Raw genomic sequence first — 19,197 nt, 5'->3', positions numbered from 1 at the left:
AAAAAATGTCTTATGGTATTTACATAATTATAATGATTTTAAAAATGAAAATGAAAAAGAAGAAAAGAAAAATAACCAATTCAAATCCGATTAAGTTTAGAGTAAATTTTCTTAAAATGTTTTACCCACACACCTATCCACATTCAGAAGAATTCGGTTCAATTATCGAAAATTATGATTTCACTACTGTCGATAGTGAAAAGGAATTGTCTCTTGAACAAAAATTAAAATTAGTGATATATAAAAAAATGTTAAGAAACCAAAATACAATACAGAAATCAGCTATATCCGAAACCATCCGACGAGAAATCGATTTATTTGAAGATGTGGGATTTAGAGGTAAATACTTAGAAAAAGTATATCGTGCATTGCTAACAGTACCACCAACTAGCGTAGATGCCGAAAGAGCGTTTTCGACAGCTGGTCATTTTTACACAACATTACTTTTCAGGCTTAATGACAGTACAATTTATGCATTATGTTTTTTAAGATCATTTTTGAAAACTTTGTAATAGTATCATAGACTGAATAGCGATATTTACACTTTTTTGAGATTTAAATAAATAAGATGTTTCTTTACTTTTTTGTGATTATATACTGTTATAATTTATAAATTACAAATTATTTTTGTGATATTTACACTCTCTAACAAAACTGGCAAATAAAGCAAAGAAACACCTTTTTTTTCTTTCTTTTTCTAAAATTTATTTCTAATACCGGTATTAAAACCGGTATCCCGGTATTAAGATTTAAAAAATACCGAATGCCGGTATTGAAATTTTGGTCCGGTATTGCTATCCCTACTCATGACTGACGCCAAAATTATTATCAAATTTATTTTCCAACAGTTTTCAGAATTACACTTTATTATAAGATAGCAATATGGTAATTACAAACTAAGATAAAGAAAAATTAATAAAACAATATAATTTAATGTTATACTAAAACATAAAAAGAAATTCTTTACCTTCTTCATAACTTTTAACGTGAAATATATGTTTTAATGAAATTGGATCCATTCGTCTGTGCAGCTGAAAGAAGAAGAAGAAGAAAAAAATATATGTATATAAATAACATTTCATATTATTTTTTAAGCAACGATCTAAAAAAAAATTAATATTTTTTCCTTAGTCTTATTAAAATCCTTTTTAGAATTTGAATTCATACGTTTAAACTCAGATTGACATCTGGGATATAAAAGAACCTCAGAAGCACATCTAAAACAAATTTATTTCTCTCAAGAAGCGATGCTTGAGTACAGGGTGTTTCTGAACTACACATATAAACTTGGAGAGGATGTAGAAAACATCAGTAGGAAAGCAGAACCACATAGAAAAAAAGATCCTGAATGCTACCTTTAACTGATATAAAGTCAAATGAAGGACACAATACAGAAAGTAGTATTAAGCACTTTATTACGCAAAGAAAAGAATGCAATAGTTGGAAGCATAAGAGGTGATATTCGAAATTCGACCCACTGGCATTCATGCATAATTAATATCTATGCTGAATGGATAAATGAATATTTTCATAAAGAGAAATATAGTCTAAATTGACGTTAGTGAAATGGTTCATAATCAATCATTCAGAAGCCGGTTACAATTATAAACCTGCTGATCTCTAGATTTCGCTACAGAGTCTTTCCAAGTTTGTACGTGGAATTGAGAAACAGCCTGTATTCACACTTAACATGCATATACAGTGTGTATGCCCAAATTTGATTCTGGATGGAAAATTAATAAAGGATGACGAAATAGTACATATGGTTCGAATAGTCTATCTGCATCTTTGCGGCTATTCTCTCATAGCTAGAACTTTTGAGAAGAAATACTTTCAAGAATTTCTTTTTTTGGAGGAACACAGAGATTTATTTCGCTGAGACGACTTCATAACAGTAATTAAAAACTTTTATATGGAGTGGTGGTTAACAAAGGAATCACGCTGCGTAAAAGCCGACATGGGGCATATAGGAAATGAGAGAGCCGGTGAGCTTACAAAGCTCGCAACTAAAAATTTACCCGTGAATCATAAATTTTTTGATTCAAAAGCTCTAATCAAAACAAATTTAAAGAAAATTGCCATGGACCTTTGGCAGAAGAAATGTCCTTATTCTATAAATGGAACAACTAGGAAGGAATTTTTTGATAAATTAAACCTAAAGAGATTAACCCTTTAAAGAGCTATTTTTTTCAAGTCATATTATGTTAAAATAATTTTAGGCTTGAAATTAGAATAAGAAAAGGAATTCATTTAGCTTCTTAGATAAATTTAATTTGATTAATTAATTAATTTGGTTAATTAATAATTAAGTAACAAATCAAGACACATCATTTTGTCTGAGATAAAGAATTGAAGCATCTAAGTTTCTGACTTACTAAAAAAATTTGTCAGAACTTATGCCAACCTACATAATTTCATACAAAGATTGATAAATTTGGTGGGAAACATACTTCCCACGGCCCTAGAAAGGGTTAAAAGGTGTTTTATTCCTTAATCAAATTTTTAACGGACATGGTAGCTCCAAAACGTACCAGAAGAGATTCTTTGGAAGAAATGTGAAGTGTAACTAATGCTGATATCTTCTTTTGGATGCCAGATTTGCAAACGGAAAAGAGAAATTCTGAAACTAAATTGGAAGGCTTCATTAATTTTCTTTTGTGTCATAACCTTAATAGACTCTTAATTGTAGAATTTTGGAATGTGTGATAGACTATCTTTTTTTTTAAAATTCCATTTACACATGCTTTCTTAATTTTTGCACAATATTATTTTATACAGCTTTGTATTTTACATTAATTTTGGTTTTAATCGTTAGTCTTAATTAAAAAGTTTTTTAAATTTTTTTTTGAATTTTGCATGTTTTGCATTTTAGTTTCATAATATTATGTTTTTTATATGTTATAACGTGTATGTTAGAGAATCTGTGCAACTGCCTTTCATGCACAATGCATCAGTTTTAGTAGATAGATGAAGCCGGTGAGGGTTAAATAAACAGTAAATAGTGCTATAGAGATCCTTAGAGAATAAATAATTACGAAGTGTGAATTTCGTTCACAAAAACATGCTTGATTACGAAAGACCTAAGAAATGAATTAAAAGTTACTTCGCACTTTTATCCTCTGATATTCTTGTAGACAAATTCAGTTTTCGGAGTTTCATTTTGTCTTGTTAGCATTACATACTTTTTAGGTTTCTATTCATCCAAGGCAGATTATAATTTCGTCACAGAATGCAGCTGTGAAAATGGAAATGCAATTGCTTGATCTATGAATTTCTATTTTCGTATTAGGGTCAGGAATACGTTTAACATTCTTAGCGTAAAGTCTATGTCCAAGCTGGCTAGTCCTAAAGAGATTGGCTATTACAATCTCTAGAATATAAGCAGATTGATAGACAGCATAATACCCGTCTAAGAACGACCAATTCTGTCTATTTCTAGACAACATGCTCTGTTCCAGATGATGTAAAGAGATCGAATTTAGGGAAGTTGAATATTATCATGCCCCGCCATACCAGGTCAATCGTAATTCAGTTTTTGATGTCGAAAGCTTTGACTTGGATTTCCGACTTAAACGGTTGCAAGCACATGAGGTTTCTGCTGCCATATCATATCTTTCTCTCTAATCACAAGAAAATAAAAAGGAACGAAGCTGCAACAGCTTCTCATGGTGTCTATTGTTTGTCATGGAGGAAAAAAAAAGGAAAATATAGAGTTTAAATAAGATATATAAACAGATCACTAGGATGCTTCATTGTAATGATATCCGCAATATTTACAAAAAAATGTATTCCTGTAGTTATTATTAAAAGTTAGAAACACAAATGGGTGCAGACACAGTGCATGGCGAAAATAATCATGCAAAATATTTAAAATCTAACTACATATTGTGCTTAATCCTGTTTGCAAAGAGGTAATTGCTGGAACTAAGCCGAGTTCATGTGACTCAGCGACCAGAATAATCAGAAAGCGACACAGAAGTATTTGTAAAAAGCGAAACAACTGTGCATTGTTGAATAATCCACGCTCTCAGTATCTCAAAATTCTGTGCGTTGTGAATCTTTGACTACAAATTGCCGATTGGTAAAGAATTTCGCTCTTGGAGCCATAAGTGATTGATTGTCTTTGTGTGAACAGGAATTTATGCTGTGCTGTAATACCATGATCTTTCACCTCTTACGATATCAGTCTAATGCATTAAACTGACAATGAACAAAAATCAATTCCATCATCTAAAAATCAAACATTTCTTTGGAACTAATAAAATTCGCCAATCAAAATCTATTTTAGATAATGGATGAAATATTTGTATATTTAAATTTTTTCAACGTTGAATTATCTATTACTTACCGATAGATTTAAAGATGCTGGCTTAGCATCAGAACACATAATTTGAAGAAAAGCATACAGAACTAATATTTTAATCGTTATCTTCATCATTTCCTTTATCCTAAAAATTATATTTCATTTTTAGAAAAAATTGATTGCAACAGTGTAATTATATGAAATTTTTTAAGTATCCACACTTTTAGCATTTAATTATTTTATTCTAAAATATTGCAGATGATAAGATATGGTTTTAATTTATTTAAATGAGACAAAAGAAAAAAAAGAAATATCTTTTGATGCAATATTTGTTGTTGATGTTGTTATTAAATTTTGTAAAACTTCAATTTTTAATTGCAATTTTTTTGTTTCTTGTTTTGCAGCATCCTTAAGCCTAACTAATGCTTTTGATAAATAACAGAAGAAATATGATTTAGGAATTTGGAAGAAATTTAAAAATTAATATTTTGCAAACGACTGAAGGTAGAAAGATGAATGAACAAATGAATACAAAATGATTACCGCATTAAAATTGTAATGTATATGATCAAATGGTTAGTAAACGGAAAACGTTCCGACAAAATAAAATAACAAGAAATTTACTAAAAAAAAAACCCTATAAAATCTGAACTATTTTAAGTTATACTTGATTGTGAATTATTTAACAGAATTTTTTTGGAATGTAAAATTGTATTTATTGAATGTGTAATGTCATATAAATTCCTATCTAATATTTGATTGTTATTCCTTTTACAAATAAAGCCAAAAATAGATAATGAATTGCAATAAAAATTTAATTTTTGGATGTATATATAATGAGAATTTTCATTGAAATTTCTGCCCTATAAGGAAATAACGTTTCATACTTCTAAACAGGAAGTTTTGTTTTTTATTTTATACCACTTTCATAATGTTCTAGAATCGAAAATTCTATATTCACGGTATGTGATAGTATATAATATATACTTGTGTATTCTGGATGATAGTATGCTATGTTATTATTTTCAAAACTTAATTAAACTGTCAGAAAATTAATTGAATTAAATTTTTATTTCTAACTGTAGCTTCATATAGTAGAGAATTTGGAAAAGTTTGATAATAATATTCAGTGAAGTTTTAAAAAATGAATTGTAAGCTATAAACTAAAAAATTAAAAATACTTTAAATGCACTATTGCTATTTTTATGCACTAATGAAAATATGTGTTTAGACACTGAATTTTATCCCTTAATTGTTTTGCATCACTTCCTATGATTACTTTTAAAAGATTTAAAAAAATTAATTTATAAGTCTACTGTTAAAATATAAATGGTATATGATAATATTACTCATAATTTCTCGGATAAGTTTAGAAAAATTTTAATACTCACAATATAAGTGAAGAAAGAAGCAAATCTATTTTCATAATTGATAAAATTAAATGAAAATCGTTTGGTCTTTAAATTGTTTAGTATTTTAAATCGTTTGGTCTTTTAAAGACGCATACATTTTTAAAGGCATGTTTTTTTCATACACAAAAAAGAATTTCACTAGTGCAAGATTTCAATCAAAATACAAAAATTAATTTTAGATTTTATAAAAAGTTTAAATTTCAAAGAAATATTTGGTCATTTGCTAAAAAAAAAACGTTAATATTTTTTTTGATTATTTTGATTAAATTCACATTCTAATCAAAATGCACAATGCCACATTCCAGAAATATTTTCAGGTTTTAAAGGCATTTGTTTCTGATACAAAAAAACAGAAAATAATTCAATATATTAAATAAAATTTCACTTTGCAGATTATTAACACTAAATAAACCCAATTTCTTCTAGAGTTTGGTATAAGTATTAAGAAGTCATTAGAAAGTATAGTACTTACATTCTTCACGTATGTGTACGTAAATATTGAAATAATGCCGTAAGAAAATAACTACCTATAGAAACTAACAAAAATACCAACAACAATCAAACCTGAATCAGTATTTTTGCACAGGTTTTTCTTCTATGGTACTTTAAAATAAATGAATGCACGGACTTTAAAATAAATGAGGTGCAGTTCTTCCAGTGCACTCAATACTACAATGAAACGAATCCCTTCTTTTGTGAAAGTGGCGAAAATGGAGTACTTGGCCCACGTGCTTGTAAGCGACACTATTGTTTGATTCCGGTAGAACTTTGGCGGGTTCCCTATTTGGCGCTTTTATTGCTGTTACTGACTATTAGGTACTCGAGAGAAATGTAAAATTTTCAGTCTCATTACTAATTTTTTGATTTTATGTGTGCCTTCATTTTTCATTAGATATAACAGAACTTAATTTTTTAGAATAATTTCTTTTTACTTTACCATGTGTAAAACATTGTAATCCAAATAAATAAATAAATGAAAAAATCTCATTTTAATATTTTAACGAATTTTGTTACAGTCACGTTTGCAGGTTTAAATTTGTTACTATTTGACTTGATTGCAGTGACTTTTCATGCAAACCATAAACAGAACAAATGTAAGGCTCTAAAATCACATAGTCTAAGTTAAACTGATAATTGTTTGTTAAAATAAATTCTTATAAACATATAAATTATGTTAAAATAACAATTTATTTTAAAGAATGGAACAAAACAATTCAATTTAAATACTTTTCAGGTTTAACTATAAATATCAAGTTACATATAAGAGATTTGAAGTATATTGAAGCCAATATTTATCGCAAATGAGCTGGTCATAACAGGCAACTATATTAAATAATTAACAAAAACTTTTTTTAATTTTAGTTTTTTGACATCAGTTACTTTTGATCATCTGTTAATCCCATTCGAAATGTGGACATTTTTATTATAACATTTTAATATTTGAAATACATATAACACAATATAATTTTAAAGGAATTACACAGGATTTTTTTATTTTCCTTTTGTTGAATTAAGTAGTTTTTCAAATTTCATAGTTATTCATAATTTAAGTATTTAATCTCTTAAATGGTGCCTTTTTTAAATAAAAATTATCTAATTTTTCTGTTTGTTTGCATTTTTATTACAAAATGCAATCTGTGTAGTTTTGTTAGTGGAAGGAATGAGCTGCTTTTTCTAAAGTTCCATCAAACAGATGTTTTTCATTATTTTTTAAAAAATGAAAAGAAATTAAAACCTTTAGTCCAAAATTTTCTGTCTAAAGCTTTAGATTCGATTTCATTTTTTTTTTCAATTTAGATTTAATAATAGCAACAAAAAAAACCCATTCATTTATAAATATTTTTGCTGAAATGCACTAATTTAAATATTGAATAATAGTAATATAAACTATATTAAAAAAATTTCTAAAATGTTATTAAAATTAGAGAGAAAATTTTGTGGAAGGAAAATTATTTCCAATGCAATTCTCATTGTTTTCAATTTTTTAAAATAATTAAAATCAACTTTTTAAATAATGTTATCCACAGTTATTGAGGAAAGATGCTTAAGGTTGCATTAATATTTAGTTTAAAACTTAATTAAAATCTGAAATAATTAAATAATAGTAAAAATATTATCAAGCATTGATCTAGCGAAAACTCTTTACCCCAGAAGAAACTATGCACCAAATTTGGTAGATTTAGGGCTAATCGTCGGCTTTGAACAGCGTTTGAACGATTTTTGAACCATGTATGCAGGACTTTAGCGACAGCAGACGTAAATTTTATAATTATTATCCTATTAAAAGATGTCAACTTTAATGCGCATTTCTGTAACAGTGCAAATTTAATATAAGGTACATTGAGATTTAGATTTTCAGTATGCCAAGAACCAAATTTCCTCAAATACAAATTCAATTTCTAAGGGTAAAAATAGCGTAAAAGGTGGGGAAAAAATTTTAAAAACAAAGACAAAGAAAAAAAAAAGCAGAAACTCATTAACAACGATTGGCGAAATTTGTGATATGAAGAAATTTTCCAATTTACTTCCTTCGGATCGAGTTTTACGAACCCTATTCGGCCAAGGTCAGTTCGGTCCGCTTCAAGGTTATTTTAGATAATTTTTCTTGGTGTCGCGTTATATACATTCAGACCCAAAATCATTGTTCTTAACTGACTGATCAAATGCTCTTTGAGTTGAGGGGGTGCAGTTCATATAAGTACGCTATCTAATTTCGGTTCAGTGAGTGAGGTAATAGCGAGGTTGTCAAACTGGCAAAGTGGGCAACTATTTCGAGGCCCCATAACTTTGGTGTGTCTCAATTCCTCGAGAGTATTTTTTTGGTACTTTCAAGGTTATTTAATATTTTCCTTTTTCCATATTTATTATAATCATATACTCGAACATATTCAAATTAAAATCAAATATTGTTTAAACACAAAATAAGTTTCGTGGATTGTATTTATCGTTTTGATTTTTGTGGCTTTCCATCAGCTGGAGCACTGCGTTGCTAGAGCTATGAAAAATGAAACTAAACGAACATTGTAGCGAAGCGCCAAAATAAGTAAAATCTCTTGCATTTGAATTAAAACAAGACTATTTTATACCTGTGTAGTAGATTTAACATGAACGAAGGTACACCACAAAGAGGTATGTTCAGATTCACTATTGGAGGACAATTTTGAAGAATTTTTGGTGTTTCGGAAAGGCGTAGGCCATTTTTAATACAATTTATTTACAATAAAATATTTTCAATTGTGTTTAAAGTAAAACATTTGGTACAATATATATATATATATATATATATATATACAAAATTAAAATATTTACACTATTATATAAAACGAAAGTTAGAGAAATTTAAAATAAGGAACACAAACTCCATACAACTCTAAGTAAAGACCAAAGTTACTGATAAAAAAAAAGTAAAACATAAAACTTCAGACCCAGAGTAAGCGTAGGTCATTTCCAAGAATTCTAACTCTCCCTAATAATATCCTTTGAAATGAGTTCATTTTCCACGAAAAAAGGAGGGAACAGGAAATGAAGATGCTGGTGTTCTCTTTCCGGGGTAGTGTCCTGCAGAGAATACTATCTGCGCAATGCTCCAGCTGATGGAACGCCTAATTTTATCCAATATTTATGCGTATGCCTTGTCAATAAAAATTTTAAAAATATACAGAACAAATAGTTTTAGATACAACAAAAAAAATAACATTGGCATTACTTTCCCAAAAATTATTTTTTACTTGAAAAAAAATTCCAAAATTCCTTGAAATAAAAAAAAAAGATTTTACAAAACGCTTTATAGTTGAAAATTATGGATTAGCTTGATTTAAATTGTCATCTATTATTAAAAATGAAGATTAAAAGTTAATTTGAAACCTATTTAATCCCTTTATAGTTTAATTTAACTATTTTAGAAGCGAAAAAAATTAAATGTTTCATGTGATGGAACACTGCGCCACAAAGGATTGAAGGCATGTATTTTTCATACACAAAATAAAATGCGGAAAATAATTTAACTTATTAAATAAAACCACAGTTTGCATTAAAACATTAAAAACAATTTCTTCAGTAGCATAAGAAATCATCAAAAAGTGTAGCACTTACATTCTTCAAGTAGGTTTATGTAAATTTTGAAATAATGTCACAAGAAAATGACAAATCCTTACATTTAACAAAAACTCAAACAACAGTCAAACCTGAAAACAGTACTTCTGTGAAGATATCACTTCTATTGTATGTAAGCGCCGATTTGAAAATAAATGAGGTGCAGTGCTTATTTCTGCGCATCCAGTAATCTAGTAAAACGTATCCGTTCTTTTATGAAAGTGGTGAAAATGGAGTAGTTGGACCTCGTGGTTGTAAAACAGGGTTTTAATTCAGCCAACGGAATTCATCCAATAAAACACGCATGCGCAGAAACTGTATAGTAGCACTTTTCTAGTAGAGAAAATGCAATTGCTAATTCAGCACATGAGCAATCCTCCTTGTACGTATGTGTAAATTTACTGGTACGAATACTGGAAATAATACAACTGGTTGAGTGTGAACCCACCTTAAGGGTTCAAAAAACATATTAACAGTTTTCTTATTTGGCATTTTTACCGCTATTGCTGAAGAATGCACGAAATTATTCAGTCGTACTATTAATTTTGTGATTTACGTGTGCATTCAATTTTTACTATTTATTCTAAAATTTAAAATTTACAAGTTAAGTTAACTTTAAGTTTACAAGTTATTTAATTTTAAGTTTTAATTAAGCTAAAAGTTATAAAAATCTTTTTTTTATTTATTCCTTTTTACAATATCAATACAGGTATTTTCTATAGGCAGGGGAAAAAAATTGCAGAAAATAACAGTTAATTTATGATTTGACAGGACGATTGGCATAATTTGGGACATTTCCTGAAAGTTTTCAATTCTTTAATTGCAGTAAAAAAATAAATAAAAATCAACCATCAGATTATGATAATTTTTTTTTTGAAATCTCCATTTCCTATTTCCCATAAAAATTATTTTTTCTACATTTTTTAAGAATGCCAATGCTTAATATTGCGAATCTAGAGCTATGTGGGTCCTTAAGCTTTTTTGCGCATATATGCAGGATGTTGTCGAATTCGACTGACAAATTCAATCACCATACAACATGAAATCCCAAACGACGTTTAGAGGTTAAAATCGCAAAAATATAGGAAGTCGGAGAACTATTGGAAACTGTAAAAAATTAATAAAAAAATAACAAATAGTGTTTCAACTATGAATTTTTTATAAGTAAAAGCACATTCTTAAAGTCAATTTTTCATGTAAGTAACATGCTGATTTGATGAACCAGGGGGTCGTAAATTATTGAAAATGAAAAAGTAGTTTAGAACCCTTATCTGCAAAGATATTAGAACTTAAAAAAAAAGCTTGAAAATATAGGGAATTTTATACTCTTTAATTTGACATAAGTCTGTAGTGTGGAAACTGAGGAGGTTCTAAGATATTCAAGAAAAACTAAAATGTTTGCCAGGAAACATCGCTGCAACATCGGTACCGATGTTTACAGAAGGTAGTAGAAAATTCTACCGAAAAATTCTGAGGAGTGACAGTAGGCATCAAGCCGATAAGAATTTCCAAAGAAATATAAAGTCGCAAACGAGGGTGAAATTTTTTTAGTGAAATACAGATACAGCATACATTTATAGCACAGACATTTTACACATAGGAAAGAAGAAGATGAGAAACTTTTATAAAAATTGCTCAATGTTGAGGTCGCGAAGGCATTCCCAACGGACATCGACATTTAAAGGACCGCCGGACGCGCTCAAACATACCATGTGTGCTTGCGATTTCTCCAGTAGCGACGATGATTCGTGCTAAGAGATCTTCCACTGTATCCAAAAGTATCCGATAAACAAAAGATTTCATGTGTCCCCCAGAAGAAGAAATCCAAGGGATTGCGGTCCAAGGAACGTGGAGGCTTATCAACAGATCAGCCGCGTCCAATCCATGCATACCAGGATATGCATCATCTAGATAGTTACGCACAGAATTCGAAAAATGCGCTGGTGCACCATCATGCATTAACCACAAGTTCTGGTGTGCATTCTTTGCAGTAAATCCAGAAAGACGTACTGCAAGAAAACAAGGCTTTGCGCCACTGAGGCGTTCGGGCAGATGATACGGTACCAACAGATGATCTCCGAGAATTCCTGCCCAGATGTTAATACTAAATTTGTGTTGCACGTTCGACGAGATAATGACATGGGGATTTCCGGATGACCAAATATGTGCATTTAAGACGCCTTCTCTAGTAAAGCAGGCTTCATCTGAGGAAAAAATTTTTTGCAGGAAAGAGTGCATCTTCCTGTGTGGCACCAAGCATCCAGCGTGCGAACTCTATCTGACGTCGGAAATCGTCATCGCATTGGAGCTGGACTTTCTGTAAGTGGAAGGAGTACATATTTTCAGCACGCATGACTTTCCACAACATTTCGTGCCGAATACCCAATTCAGCTGCAACTGATCGCATGTTTGTCGATGGGGTATCAGCAAAGCGCTGCAAAACTCGGTTTTCTGTTTCAGGTGTGTGTGCACACTGCGTTCTTGCCCTGCATTTGGCCTCGTTATTTTGAACGATCCTGTCTCCCACAACCGTCGATCAATATTTGCGAAGGTGTTGTGGTGTGGGCAACGCCTATTTGGATATTGCACTTGGTATATTCTTTGTGCTAGGCGTTCATTACCATCCGCACGGCCGTAAATCAAATGCACATCCGCATATTCGTCATTCGTGAAATCTGACATGTTGTTTGCGAATGAAACTTATCAACTATCAATTTTTTATTTTCCTCTAACTATTAATTCAGCAATTCTAGCTGCTTTTATATTCCTCGAACGCATGGAATATTTGCACACGAGAAAGCTTCTCCTCGACTACCTTGTTCCAAATCCTCTCTTTCACAGGGCCATTCTCTCCGCCATGCTAATTGTCTCTTCGATGTCTGTTTTTGCGATTTTCACAGAATAAACGTCTCCTGCGACCCTATATTTTATGATAATTTTTCATCTCCTTAAAGCCTACTATCACTTCTCTAAATTTTCCTTTCGAATTTGGCAGTACTCTCTGTAAACATCGGTACCGATGTTGCAGCAATATTTTCTGGCAAACATTTTAGTTTTTTTTAATATCTTAAAACCTCCTCAGTTTTCACACTACAGACTTATATCAAATTAAGGAGTATAAAATTCCTTGTATTTTCAAGCCTTTATTTTTCTTAAAGTTTTAATATTTTTGCACATAAGGGTTCTAAACTACTTTTTCGTTTTCAATAATTTACGACTCCCTGATTCACCAAATCGGCATGTTACTTACTTGAAAAATAGCATTTCAGAATATGCTTTCAGTTAAAAAAATTCATAGTTGAAACACCATATGTTATTTTTTTTATTATTTTTTTTACAATTTCCAAATGTTTGCTAGATTTTATTTTATGAAGTTAAGTTTTGTTTCTATTTCTGATGTTTATTTATTTATTGCTTAATTGCTGAGTTATTTTTTCCATTTACTCAAACTTTCGCATATTCTATTAGGTCCCTTCCTATTTAATACGAATAAATGGAATAAAATTTTATGTCTCCTAAATAACATTATTACTCAAAAAAAAAAAAGGAGCTAAAGAGTTGAAATTTGGAATAATTGTAGGTTTTGTATTAAATTTTGAACGAAGTATTTGTCATTGGAGTCAGTTTGGTCGCCTATGCGGATGTGAATACGATAAAACTAGAATTCAAACACTCTAAAGATTAAATTTTATCTAATGATTTTATTTTTAGAGTTATTCCGTATCATGTTTTTTACAGAATTCAATAACAGACAAATTAGTGAGGGTGAACACAGAATTAAAGCACAAAAAGTTAAATAAATGAAACTTAGTGTTTAATCTTTTCGTTAAAACATTTCATGTGTTTGAAGTTTTGGTTTCAGTTGTAAGAAAAGAAGACATCCGCTTTCGGTTGTATGCCTAAACTGCATATTCGATTTCTTTGTCTCTACAACAAAGCACTAAACACAGTGGCATAATAACTGACTGACAAGAAAAATATTGACGCTTATGGCGCCAAGAAAATACAGCGTTACTTTATTTATGCCAATTTTTATTGCGAAAACTGACGAGGGTGTAAAAAATAATTACTGTTAACAGAAGTAACCCCCGGGGGCACCTCGAAATAAGGATGAGATGCTTCTGGCATGGTAGTTGGATCTCGCCACCCTGGAGGGTACAGAAATAGGTGGGGGATCTGCCTCCTCCCATCGATGATGGGACGTACTTCCTTCGGGGAGGGTTGTACCGTGGCCGGTGGTGGCCCTTAGGACTCAACCACAGTTCCCACTAGTGTTGCTGTTGCGGCGGTCCGGTCATTCAGTTTTATGGCTTAAATCCGTGTGCCTTCGTGGTGGGTCGGAGAGTCAGAAATATGACTTACTTAACAGAAGCACCAAATTTCGTTTCCATTCGAGAAAGCTGAAAGTCTCCTTTAGGTTTGTTTTCTTATTTAGAAATCTTTAGTTTCATGAAAGTTCGAAAAAAATGTGGTTATATGTTCTATTAATAGAAGAAAGAATGTGTTCTGATTATATGCGTGTTTGTTAGTACTTCACAGGGTAGTCTATTAGATAGAGCTACGAAATGAAATATAAATGTATTTTTGTAAGTAGAAATCTCGGAGCAAGATATGTTTAATGATCTTTCCCATCTTAAAATGTATAAAAATTTATTAGCATTCTTTTAACTTGAAGTTTTATTTTCTTACTGAAGTCCATTGAAGCTTCTATTGGATCAGAAAAATTGTTATCGATACAAAAATATTAATTGAGATACAAAGAAATTTATATTACTATATTATACCATGAAATACATTCTGAAATGCACACTAAACATTAATCCTAAATGAGTCTATTTTGTTTTCCTGTATTTTTTATGATAATTTATTGATTCAATAAACATTTTATTGTATTAGCCGAAGTTTTATCACTTTCCATTTAAAATTAAATTTCAAACATCGGGTAAGTGACTATAAATGAAAGAGGTGCATGCTAAAATAACCAGAGCAATGCAATACCTCCAAATAATTCAAAATTATACGTCAATTAAAATTTGAAGTTTAAGAATGATTTTCTAAGGAAATCATTAAAACTAAGTTACATATGAGATGTTTAATTCCAAATTTTCGCAGTCATAAATTCAAATAAATAGTGAAATCTTCGTTGTAATTATTTGAATGTTCCGAATGCATAGTGTAAACAAAAAACACATTTTACAGATTTTCACACAGTGCATAGCGACGCAGTCAAGCGATGAGGATGAAGAGTTTTAATGTCCAGGTTACCAGAGTTGGACAACTCCAATGCTGACAATTCCCTGAGGGAAAGACCACACCTCCTGCATAGTTGCTCAAGTCTAAGGAGAGCAGGGCATTCCCCTGGGATATGGAGAATAGATGTATTGTGCATCAGTTTAGGAACACCCTGAGGGAAAAAACTTTAAAGCATTTGGGCAACACTCCTTAAATACAGAATCTGCATTTAGGAGATATTGATTTGGCCTCACATTTTAAAAATAATTAATAAGGAAAGTCGGAAAAAAATCAACCGGCGCAGTTTGCTAAGCTACTCATCCCGACAGACAGAAAAGAAATCCTTTAGTATGCCTCTTGCCTTCGCAGTGCCACTAAAGTTGTTCGTCTCGTAAAAACGAATTATTATGCGTAAGGCAGAAAACCAAAATAGGGCAACAAAAGCTTATTAGTAATTAAAGGATGCCTTTTGTCTTTGCTACACTTCTGATTACTTGAATTGGACAACTTCAGACATAGAATTGTTTTTAAGTTGTTTTTTTTAGTTTTCACTAGATGCCCTTTATTCTTACTACTTTTCTGATTTCTCAAATTCAAAATTGAAGCAAAAAACTATTTTTGTAAATTTTATTATTGGAACGTGGATTTTATTATTGTCCCTTTGTTCTTGTTAAATTTCTAAGTTCTCGAGATCCAAAACTTCATACGTAAAACCTTTTGAGCTTTTAATATTGTTATGTTAAAGAAAGCGAACTGATAAAATTCAATTATGATTTGATAATGACATATATCAGCGATTCTCAACCTGTGGGGCGCGCCCCCCTAGGGGGGCGCGAGCACACCAAAGGAAGGGGGTGAGAGAATATCCAAGAGAAATTATTATTTAAAAAAATTGATTAACTGACTGAAAGAAAAGCACATATGCACATAGAAAACAAAATGCATTTCGACATATTTAATAACTTATTAAAGTAAAACAACTTACTAAATCAAAACTTAATCACAACATACTAAATTAAAACAAATTTAATAATTATTAGTGACTTCCTGGGCTTGTCTTGCAGAGCAAAGTTTTTCGAAGGAATGCTAAATATTAGAAATAACCACTCTCAGTTCTGCCGAGATCTATATTTTGTCTTCAAAGTAGCCACAGCAGAAAATCCAGTTTCTCAAAGGTAGGATGTTGAAAATGGTAATAGAATGCGAAATGCCCTTGTTTTTAGTGCAATTAAAATCATCCTCTACTCCTGCCCAAAATTCAAATACAGTAGACTCCCGATTATCCGCGGGCGGGTTATCCGCGCCTGCCGCACAAAGTTTTTTTTTTTTTTTTTGACTGATTTTTTCAAAAAGGTGCAGTTTTACAGTTATGTTTTTGTAATTACATAATACTTTACAGTATTAAAACAGTACATATGTATTAATTTTTCTGTGTATTCTTGACGCCTCTCGTAAGTACAAAGCACTTTCCTGTTTTCATTAACAAAATGCATTTTAGGTTAGTTTTGAGTGATATACTAAAATATTAAGCGTTAGTTAAACATTTCCTGCTGTTTATTTTACGTTTTATTGTACATAAAACGTTTTTTCAAAGTTGGAATGACTGTTTTCTCTTTTGCTATACCCGTTTTTAGCTTTTTTCGGATTATCCGCGATTTTTGTTATCCGCGGAGGCCGCGCCACCCAATTCCTCGGATAAGCGGGAGTGTACTGTAGTGACTTATTACTAAATTGTCTTCCAGTTTCGCCACTTGTCGTGAAGTCTATGAATTTTTCTTCCTTCATCAATTGAGAGCCTTTCAGGAGTCTCATGAAATGGATTCCTAACTCACTCGTAACTTGCTATCAGTTTGTCGTCAGCAAGAAAATACTTTTTAAAATTCTTTGCCTGCATGGCTAAATGATTTTCAATGGTTACCAAAACAACTTTTACATGTTCTTCATCAGCCTTGTAAGTTTTAGTACAATCATCCACATTTGCAAACATTGTTAGATTTCTTTGCTTTAAATTTCTGCTCCACAATTCCAATTTTGCACAAAAAGCATTAACTTTATCACTCGTATCCAACATATTCAAAATTCAAACAGTGATTTATTACTAAATTGTCTTTTAGTTTCGCCACTTGTCGTGAAGTCTATGAATTTTTCTTCCTCATCAATTGAGAGTCCTTCGAGAGTCTTATGAAATGGATCCCTAATCCACTCGTAACTTGCTATCAGTTTGTCGTCAGCATGAAAATACTTTTTTAAAATTATTTCCAGTATGGCTAAATGATTTTCAATGGCTCCAAAAACAACTTTTACATGTTCTTCTTCAGCCTTGTAAGTTTTAGTACAATCACCCACATTTGCAAACATTGTTAGGTTTTTTTTTTGTTTTAAATTTCTACTTCACAATTCCGATTTTATACAAAAAGCATAAACTTTTTCACTCGTATCCAACATACGTGTATTTGCTCCTTGGAGTTGAAGATTCAAGTTATTTAATTTCTCGAATATGTCGACCAAGTTGTTCAATTTCATCACAAATAAACTATCGCGAAAATTTTCGGCCTCCTGTCTGTTTTCTTCTTCTAGGAAAATGGCGATTTCTTCTCTTAATTCATAAACACGTTGAAAAAATTCCCCACGTGATAACCATCTTGCCTCGCAATAAAATAGTAAAGCTGAATGTACTGAACCCATGTCTTTACAAAGTGAGGAAAAGATTCTCGATTTCAGGGGGGTATCTTTTTTATATAATTTACTACGGTTACAACTGTAGTTAACACAATATTCAAACCAGGACTCATTTCTTTCGAAGCCACAGCTTCTCTGTGGATTATGCAATGTGTGGACTCAGGCGATTTTTGTTTTGCAAGTGCTTGTATACCTTGGAATCTTATGGACATTGGACTAGTACCATCGGTACATATTTCGACGCAATTTTTCCATTCTATGTTTGCCTAGTTCATAAAATCCTTTAAAATAGCAAATAATGCGAGAGCCGTTGTTTTGAGTTCTATTGGTTTTCAAGAAAGTTGTTCTTCTACTACTGACATATTATCACAAAATTGAATATAAGCAATTAAATGAGCATCTTTATTACTATCTTCTGATTCATGAAACTCTATTGAAAACAATTTTTCACGCAACTTCGAAAAAAGCTGACACTGTACATCTTCAGCTATATCACCAATTCGACGAGCAACAGCATCATTTGAAACAGGTACGGACTGCAATTGTTTTGAAAAATTATCTTCAAACATAGTTTCTACAATCTCAATTGCTGCAGACAAAATAAGATCTTCACCAATGGTGTGAGGATTTTTACATCTGGCTATTTTATATGAAATTTTGTAAGAAATAATTAAAGCTTTTTTATTCATAGACAAAATTTCTTTAAAAATGATTTTTGCTTTTTATATGATTTTAATTTTAATTCGAAGAATTCTCTGGGTTTGTTGACGTACTCACTATGAAGCGTTTCCAAATGTCGTTTATTATGTTTCATGCTGCCTACGGCCAACATTATGAGCAAATGATACACAGGGGCCTTTCTTCTTCATTCACTTCAGTACTGGTAAATCCAAAATTTAAGCATTCTTTTGAATATTTTCTTGATTCTATTTTCGAAACCACGATTGTCTGTATACTTGTTGATGCTTGACTATCGTCTAATGCTCGCTTACTTCCGCTTAAAAATTTATCCATGAGTTTGCATAAATCTGCATCAGTAAATATTTGATATGATGAATTGCAATTAATATGAAAACATATATAACACACACATTCACGATATATTCGATAGCGATAGAAGGATCGACTCGAATGAGATTGGATGGAATTGAAACTTGCGTTATCAAACATAATCCCTTCTTCCTGCGAGAAAACATCTGCGCATGCTCGAGACGGAATCGGTCGTGTGGATTCTCTTCTACAAACATTACTTATTTTTTTCTCTTTTGTTTAGTTAGGCTTCTGTTTTATTTTTTATTATTCGAAAAAATGTATTCTCAGTTTCTAAATTTAGCTCACCCCGTCTAGGTTAACTTTCATTAAAGAATTTTTCTACTTTCATATTCTTTTAACGTTATTTCCCTATTTGGCTTTCATTTCAAATATAATATTTAAATTTTCCCCACTTTCTTTCGCTTCATCTATTCACTGGCCGCTCTG

This window comes from Argiope bruennichi, chromosome 10 (assembly GCF_947563725.1).
Source record: "Argiope bruennichi chromosome 10, qqArgBrue1.1, whole genome shotgun sequence".
Classification (NCBI taxonomy): domain Eukaryota; kingdom Metazoa; phylum Arthropoda; class Arachnida; order Araneae; family Araneidae; genus Argiope; species Argiope bruennichi.
This window is presented reverse-complemented; position numbering follows the sequence as displayed.